Genomic DNA, 8,510 nt, shown 5'->3' with positions numbered 1-8,510 from the left:
ATTAACCTAACTTCTCACTGTCTTCCTCCACTACAAGAAAAAAGTGTATTTGTAACAAAAAAAATTGTTACAAAATGTCAAAATTTTGAAACAAAAATTTTTTGTAACAAAAAAAAAGAGGCCGTTGCAGTAAGTCCCGTTACAAAAAGTTTTGTAACGAAAAATGGAACTGTTACAATTCAATATGATGTTTTGTAACAATTTTTTCTGATACAAAAAACCAGAAGCCGTTACAAAAGTGGTAACAAAATTTGATCTTCAAGGTATTTTTCGTGACAATTTATTTTTTCCTATCAAAAAATTTTGTTACAAAATGTAACATGATTTTGTAACATTTTTTTTCTTTAGTTACAAAAGAAAATTAATTATTTTGTAACAACTTTTTTTAATACAAATTGCATGCATAGTTTAATAAACTATTTTTTAAATTGACTAATATATTAACTATTTTAATAAGCAAATTTACATCTATATAATATGCAAAAACATACATAAGTCAAACAAGATCCTTTTAGCTAAAATTGTTTTCAAACAAAATAACATTGGTGAGTACATTGATTAGTTCTACAAGTTATATGTCTTGCATAAGTTCAACCAAAACATAAAAATTCTAAAATAGATTAGTGTCTCTATGCATCAAAATATTCTTGAGCCCTCAAGATAGCATATGGTCACCATTTCATCACTCCTGTAAATAAGAAAAACCGAAACAAAATTTTAGAAACAAGATATAACACTAATTATAATTTTTTCACTAAGTTTTATCCAAAATATTTAGAAAAATTTTGGCAGAACCTCCCCCAAAACTTGAATATTTTCATCGTCTCCGGTTCCAACAAAAACAACCAATTCACAACTTATGTCTCAGCCAATACCCAACCAAATTTATCAAACCAAATAATAGGACATTTATCATTTTTCAACCATGACACAAGTAAAATGCGATAAATAAATCCATATACAAATTAAAGTATACTAATATAAAATGGGAATCATCTACGAAAATGTATTAAAACCATAAGCAATTTTAGGAGTACCTTTAGGGTCTATTAGCATTTGAAACCCATGCGCAACATTCAGCAATTTCTTCAGTACGTGTTCTGAAATTTCAGTTTACAGGCACATTCTTAAAAAATAATTAATTCTAATGCATATCTGGTTTGAAAATTAAGAACATCTAATATAATACCAAAGCTGCATGGTGGTATGCCACTTACCTATGAACCATATTATAGCAGCAAGAAAGAAAATGGATGTTAAACAAAGTGCTGTTTTCCTTCAGTCATTAATATGATCCTGTGCAGAAAAAATGTTTTGCTTAGAATAAAAATAAATGTTAAAATAGGAACAAATACATGTAAAAGGCTGGAACAGTCAACAATGTAAAGCAGGTCAATAAATCATGAGTATGGCCGCATCAAAATGTAAAACATAAGGCAGCACAGTTCTTTTTACTAGTTTTGTCAACTTCTTTTTCATATATGTTAATTCAAGAGAGATGTTGAAAGTTGCCTAAACAAACTAAGATGTGAAACCCTTTTACATCAAAGGGAGAGATGAGAAAGAGAGAACATTTTATAACAAATAAAACCAAGTTTGACATTTATTTTAACAATTTTCTGGAGATAGATATAATAACTAAAAGAGAAGGGATAAACCTAAGTTTTGAAATGTTTACTATAGATCAAACCCACTGGCTAATCATATGTCTAGTTTTTCTATTTGAGCAACTCTATATCATGGTTTGGACAAAACTACTAAAATGTGATTTAGAAGCTGCAAATGAAATCCAACAAATATGGATAAGGTGAAAATCAATCAAGTACTTTACTTCTAGTACAAATTTGTGTCTTATGTTTGCTGATAATATCCAGTTATAAAAATAATCAAAATATTAGGAAAAATCGTGTAAAATGCAGAATCTAATGGCTGATATATATCCAATAATAAAAGTAACCAAAACACGCACAATATAAAAAAAATAAGGTGTAACCTGCAGGATGCCAACAAGTGGTGAGGAAGGCACATCACCAAAGATATGGATTGAAATTGTAGATATTGCCATGGACAGTGCCCTCAAAATTGGTTTTACACAATGAAGAGAAACATAATTTACAGGAGCCTACAAAAGGGGACACAAATTTAAGACTAGAGTTTTATGTTATATATCATTATCAGGTTCTTATGAACATGCAGTAGCATGCAAGAAGATGAAATATCAACCATCTGAATTTAGAATAGCCAGTCCAATATAAAGTAATTGATTGCAATTATTATGCAAGTATAATGGTAGGTTGACCCAAAAGAAAAAGAAAAACCCTTCAAGTGGCTCATAATGTTACCTGTGTGGCAAAAATCAGTAGCTCACCAATAGAGAAGAGTACTATGAAACCAGATAAGCTCTTGAAACATAATGCAATCAAGCAGAAGATAGCACCTAAAAATATTGCTCCAGAAAGAAGCTGCCAGGAAGAAAGAGAACCAAAGAAGAAAAGAAACAAAATATGATAAAAGATCATGAAGAGTAGAACTTCCAAATGAAAGATGTAAAATTCATGATAAAGTTCAACTCAAATTAAATGAGACCTGCAACATTGGAAACAAGACATTTTGCAGAGCATGGTTCTTCAAGTCCTGTCACCTAAGGTTTGAAGCTCCTTGAACAACGGCAGAGTTTTGCCAATATCAACAATCTGCTGAAATTCAAAACCCTATTGCAATACCAACCAAAGGCATAAGCACATGCTTATCAAAGCATCAATATCCTCATCACAGAAACCGAATCCCTAAGGTACCAACAGCTCAGAATCTCTAACAACTTATATTGAAATACTACTTTTCAAAGGTTCTAGAAATAAAAACGCTTACCGAGAAGGCAAAGGCTCGATGGCAGCTTCCAATAGTCAGAACGGCGGCAGTTTGCAACAATGACATGACCCTGGCGACGAGGCTGCGGCGGAAGGTGTCTCCCTTTCCCGTCGCATTCTCACCCTTCATACATAGCTCAGTTCGGCGACGAAGCAGATCCACAGCACTGATGGAAGCACGGCAGTGACGAGCTCCCTCAACGGTGATGCGACAGATTCAACGGCGACGGGATCCTCGGCGGCAGCGAACAGAACGGCGGTAGCATGAACGGCGCACTGGTAGTGGTGAGAGTGAGCTGGGAGCAACGAACCACAGTGGCTCTTCACCCTCTTCCTGCCGGGTTCTCCTTCTCCCGGCGACCCAGCTGCGGCAGCGACGACAGTGCTGGCTCAAACCCTCGACGGCAGCAGCTTGACAGCGAGCTGACGCGGTCCCCATCTCTCTCTGCCCTTGCTCACATCTTCTTCTCTCTTCGGCGCCGCTCTCCCTCAGCTGGTTCTTCGACGATGATGGCGACGCAGTAGCTCTGATAAACCCCGTTTTTAGGGTTTATCATGCAGAGAATCTAAGGATTTTATCAATGATCTTCCACACTTATTCATATAAAACTGCATGATTTTTGTGTCTCTTTCCCATTTTTCCTCATAGATGAAAATGTGCTTCTTTTGCATCAAAATGGATACATTGTAATCCTCCTCAATTACCATTAGATGCCTTGATCCATTTGTTGAGTGATTTCATAAGTCACAGGGCAAAAATGGCTAAGAGGAATGAAGAAAGCATGCATGAATGGAGGGAGCATAAAACAAATCAAAGAATTGAAGTTGCACATGCACTCGCACGCGCACCGTGCGCGTACGCGTGGATGCGTTCATCCAGAGCCAGCGCAGTGGAGCCGAAAGAGGAGCCGGCGCGCCTATATGGCTGGGCCATATCCCTTATGACGCTCGCGCGCACCTTACGCCTGCGCACAAGATCGCAAAGGACCCAGGGACGCGTACACGTCGATGTGCGCACATGATTTTTTTTAAATGAAACACGTGCCCAGCGATTTCAGGGGGTTTCCAGGCCCTGTTTTGGAGCAGATTTTGGAGGCAAAAGCTTAAGAAGACCAAGGATTAGGAGTGTTAGGACAATTAGTCATAATTCTAGATTTTTTTAGGAAGTTAGTTACATTTTATTTCTAGAGAGAGAAGCTCCAACTTCTCTCTAGGTTTTCATCCTCCATTGCAAGTTTTCTTGGAATTCTTGGTGAGATCTATTGATAATTAACTTTTTGTTTTGCTACAAGTGTAGATCTACTCTTCTTCTACTCTTAATTGATGTTCTTTTGATTCAATTCCTTAGATATAGATTTGGTATGCTTTGTTACTTTGAATTTGGATTAATGAATTGAGGTTTCATTCAATTGTTTGATTGTTGATGATTGTTTGGATTAGATAGCTTTGATTCAATCCTCTTCTCTCAATTGCATCATATTTTCTATAATTGCCTACCAATTGTTTATGATAATGACAACCTTAGCTATGGAGTAGATTTCTCTCACTTGGCTTAGGGGTTGAGTTATTGGAGACACTTGAATAGTTGATATCAATTGTAGATTATGAATTAAGAATTGCTAATTGACTTGGAGTGCACTAAAGCTAGACTTCCCTAGGGTGAGACTAGGACTTGTGACTCAAGTTAGTTACTCTCATTTGACTTTCCTCCATTGTTAGGGGGTTAACTAAGTGAAGCAACAATCAATTCTTATCATAATTGAAGGAGACTATAATGATGGAACTTCCAATACTTACCCTTGGCCAAGGCTTTTATTTCAATTAATTGTTGATTCCCTTGCTAGTTTGAATTCTTGCACCAATTCTCAAAACTATAAAAGCTTTCCTAATCAATAATGCACATTCTAAAGCAATTCCTAGGGAGAACGACCCGGGATCAATACTCGGTAGTGGTCATAGATTTTAGAATTATTTGATGTGGTATTCATGTGTTGGTTAGACTATACTCACGATCGGATTTATCACTAGTTTCTAACCGGCATGAGAATATTTACGTGCATCAAGCTCCTGGCGGCACTCTCTCTCCATTGACGGCAACTCGACGGCGGTGGCGAACCTAGCAGTGCCGCGTGATTCCTTCCTCCCTCCCCTCTCCTTTCCTTTCCCGGCGCAAACCCTCTCTTCTTTTCTTTCTTTCTTTTTTCCTTTCTTTCTTTCTTTCTTTGGTTGGCTGAAGCTGCAAGTATTGGGGATATTGTGTGTTAGGAATGGCGGCTGATACGGAAAAAGGGATTAGGGTGTTGTGTTTAATTTTTAACAATAGGATTTGATTTGGGGAAATATGAAATTAAGAATATTTTGGTTAATTGAAGTTTGGAAAATTCTAAATTAAATTAGGTTGTATTGTAATAATTTTGAAATCTAATTTAATTCCTCAAAGTTACTTTAAAAATATTATTTAATTATCAAAACTTTATTTAATTATTTTTAATAAAATAATTTTTGAAAATAAATCAATTATGAATAATTAAATTAAAATTAACTCATAATAATATTTTAAAGTCTTACATTTAGTATGTTGAAACAAAATTTTTTATTAGTTACAAAAAATCTTTAAATTTTGTGACAAATAAATAACTTGTTACAAAAATATTATATTTTGTGATAAATTATTTTTTTGTTACAAAATATTTTGAATTTTTGCAACAATATAATCTTTTGTTACAAAACATTATAACATTTTGTAACAAAACAACAATTCGATACGAAAGCCAACATAATTTGTAACAAAAGAAATCAAGTTGTTACAAAATATTGAAATGTTTTGTAACAAATTTTCTTATTGTTACAAAAAAACTATAATTTGTAACAATTTTAAGTTTGATACAAATTTTTTGTTACAAATGTTCCATTTTCTTGTAGTGCTCCTCCTCCTCCTCCTCTCTGTCTCCCTTCTCTACTCACGCCTTTCCCTCTCCCACCTTCACTCCTCCCACCTCCGCCGCACCCCTCCTTCCCCCTCCATCCTCTCCGATTTCACCCTGGACGAGCTCTCTTTCCACCTCCCGAGCTTGACTTCGACACCCCTCCTTCCACCTCCCGAGCTCTCCCTCCTCTTCCGAACTCCACTCTTGAGTTTTTCACTGAAGAAAAGCTCCCGGAGCTATGTTGGGGTACCCACTAAAGAAAAGCTCCCAGATCAACTGCGTCTATCTTCGAGGCGGCCTCCGACACCGTCATCTTCGCACCAAGAAAGACAGAACAAGAGAGAGACCGCAAAAGAGAGATCACATTACGGGGAGAAAGAAAGGGGTCGAGGCCATGGAAGAGCAAGGCGGTGGAGGGTAACACCGCTGCTGCCATTGTTGTTGGAGGAGGTCACCGACGAACTATTCCTTTTCCGTTTGTTCTCGGTGTTTGTTATAGCCATTGTTGTAATTTTTCCTAAATTCTTCTTCATTGTTGTAATTGTTGATGTTTCTTTTCACCTCATTGTTGCTGTAGCTGTTGGAATTGTAGTTACAATTGTTGTTGTTGTTGTTGAAGCTCTCATCAGTAAGGTCTTCATCAAGAAGCTCATTTTCAAAGGTGGTTGTTGTTGTGATTGGAATCTCTTTGTTGGGAGAAGAATATTGAGTAGCAGAAAACTCAGTGCCATAAAGGCCATAATTATTTCCGTTGTCAACAAAATCAAGCTCTGTATTAGCCCTAATTCTACTGTTGTTAATCCTGATTCTAGTGCCGGTGCTGGTGCAGTGATAGGTTCTAGTACTGGTGCAGGTGTTGGTGATTTAGCTTTTTGGGATAATGTGTTCGATGGAATGCTATTAAGAGAATTGAATTGAATGGAAGAGGGTGGCTTTGGAGATTGGTGATTGGGGTTTGGAGACAACAAAAAAATGGAGAATGAGGGTGATTTGGAGGAAGTAGAGAGGAGAGGATATGCCAAATTAGTAAATTTATATTTTATAAATATATTTTAACATTTACTGTTAATAATGATTTAATTATAAAATTTAATATGGTATAGGGATCCAATTGAAAAGAAAAAAAAGTATAAGGATTGATGCACCACTATTTTGTGGTACATCTTGTACTTAATTGAGTGAATTTTATCCACTAAACTCACTTATTCATAGAATTCGCATGTTTTACATTTTCCTTCCTGATTTTGTGCTATGATTAGAAACATGTTTCTTTGGTCTTAAATTTGCTATGTTTAATCCTCTCTTATTACCATTCGATGCCATGATATGTGTGTTAAGTGTTTTCAGATATTACAAGGCAGGAATGGCTTAGAGGATGGAAAGGAAGCAAGCAAAAGTGGAAGTAATAAAAGAAATTGAAGGAACTGCAAAGCTGTCAACCCTGACCTCTTTGCACTCAAACGGTCATAACTTGAGCTTTAGAGGTTCAAATGAGGCGGTTCTAGTTGTGTTTGAAAGCTAACATCCGGGGCTTCGCAAAAATATATAATTTGGCATAGCTGCCCTAAAGATAGGCGATGCGCATGTGTGAATCACGCGCACGCGTGACCTGGAGAAAAGTCAATCCACGCATACGCGTGGACGACGCTCACGCGTGACTTTGCAGCGACCTGTACGGATTAGAATTCACCCTCGGCGATTTCTGGGCTATTTTTGAACCAGGTTTTGGCCCAAAAAACATAGATTAGAGGCTATAAAGTGAGAGAATCCATTCATTCATAAGACGACATTCATAATTAACAAATTTAGGTTTAGATGTAGTTTTAGAGATTTTAGGATTTAGGATTTCTCTTAGTTTTAGGTTTATGGTTTATGTCTTCTCAATTCCAGGTTCAATGTTCTTTTAATTTAATTTCTCTTCTACTTTATTTGTTCTAGCTTACTAGTTTATTCTATTCTTTCTTGTTAATTCTCTCTTTATCCAATTTGGCTTATGAATTCCTATGTTTAATTTGATTTCCTATTTAATACAATTCGAGGTATTTCAGATTTATGGTTGCTTTCTTCTATTTATGATATAAATAATTTAGATTTTTCTCCCTTTGCTTTGGTTGAGTAATTGGTGACACTTAAGTTATCAAACTCAGCTGTTAATTGAAAATTGGAATTTGCTGATTGATTTGGATCCCTCTAAAGCTAGTCTTTCCATAGGAGTTGACTAGGACTTGAGGAATCAAATTAATTAGTCCACTTGACTTTCCTTTATTTTGTAAGGGTTAACTAAGCGGGAGCAATAAACAATTCTCATCATACCTGATAAGGATAACTAGGATGGGATTTCTAGTTCTTATACCTTGCAATGGTTTTCATGATAATTAATTTACTTTCTTGTCAGTTTATTTTTCCTGTTCACTATTCAAAAACCCAAAAATATACCTTTTTCCATAACCAATAATAAATCATACTTCCCAGCAATTCCTTGAGAGACGACCCGAGGTTTAAATACTTTGGTTATAAATTTTATTGGGTTTTGTTACTTGTGACAACCAAACTTTTGTACGAAAGGATTCTCTGTTGGTTTAGAAACTCTACTTACAACATGATTATTTTCATAAAATTCTTTACCGGCAGGAACCCGATCGTTAAAAATTCATTTATGATGAACTGGACTTCTGCTAGTAAAGAAGTTTACAGATAAAGTCTCGTTGTAAGTATA

The 8,510-nt window shown here is 35.8% G+C and overlaps 1 long non-coding RNA gene across 1 annotated transcript; it reads right to left on the bottom strand.

Annotated features, from left to right (window-relative positions):
• On the bottom strand, positions 660-2,250 carry LOC107617677. The gene is made up of 4 exons (XR_001615028.2): positions 1,994-2,250; positions 1,218-1,296; positions 1,038-1,100; positions 660-688 (listed from the first exon to the last, which is right to left on the bottom strand). It is a non-coding gene; the product is annotated as an uncharacterized LOC107617677 (long non-coding RNA).

This window comes from Arachis ipaensis, chromosome B09, assembly GCF_000816755.2.
Source record: "Arachis ipaensis cultivar K30076 chromosome B09, Araip1.1, whole genome shotgun sequence".
NCBI classification, from domain to species: Eukaryota; Viridiplantae; Streptophyta; class Magnoliopsida; order Fabales; family Fabaceae; genus Arachis; species Arachis ipaensis.
The sequence above is the reverse complement of the archived record's forward strand: the minus strand, read 5'-3'. Positions and strand labels throughout refer to the sequence as shown.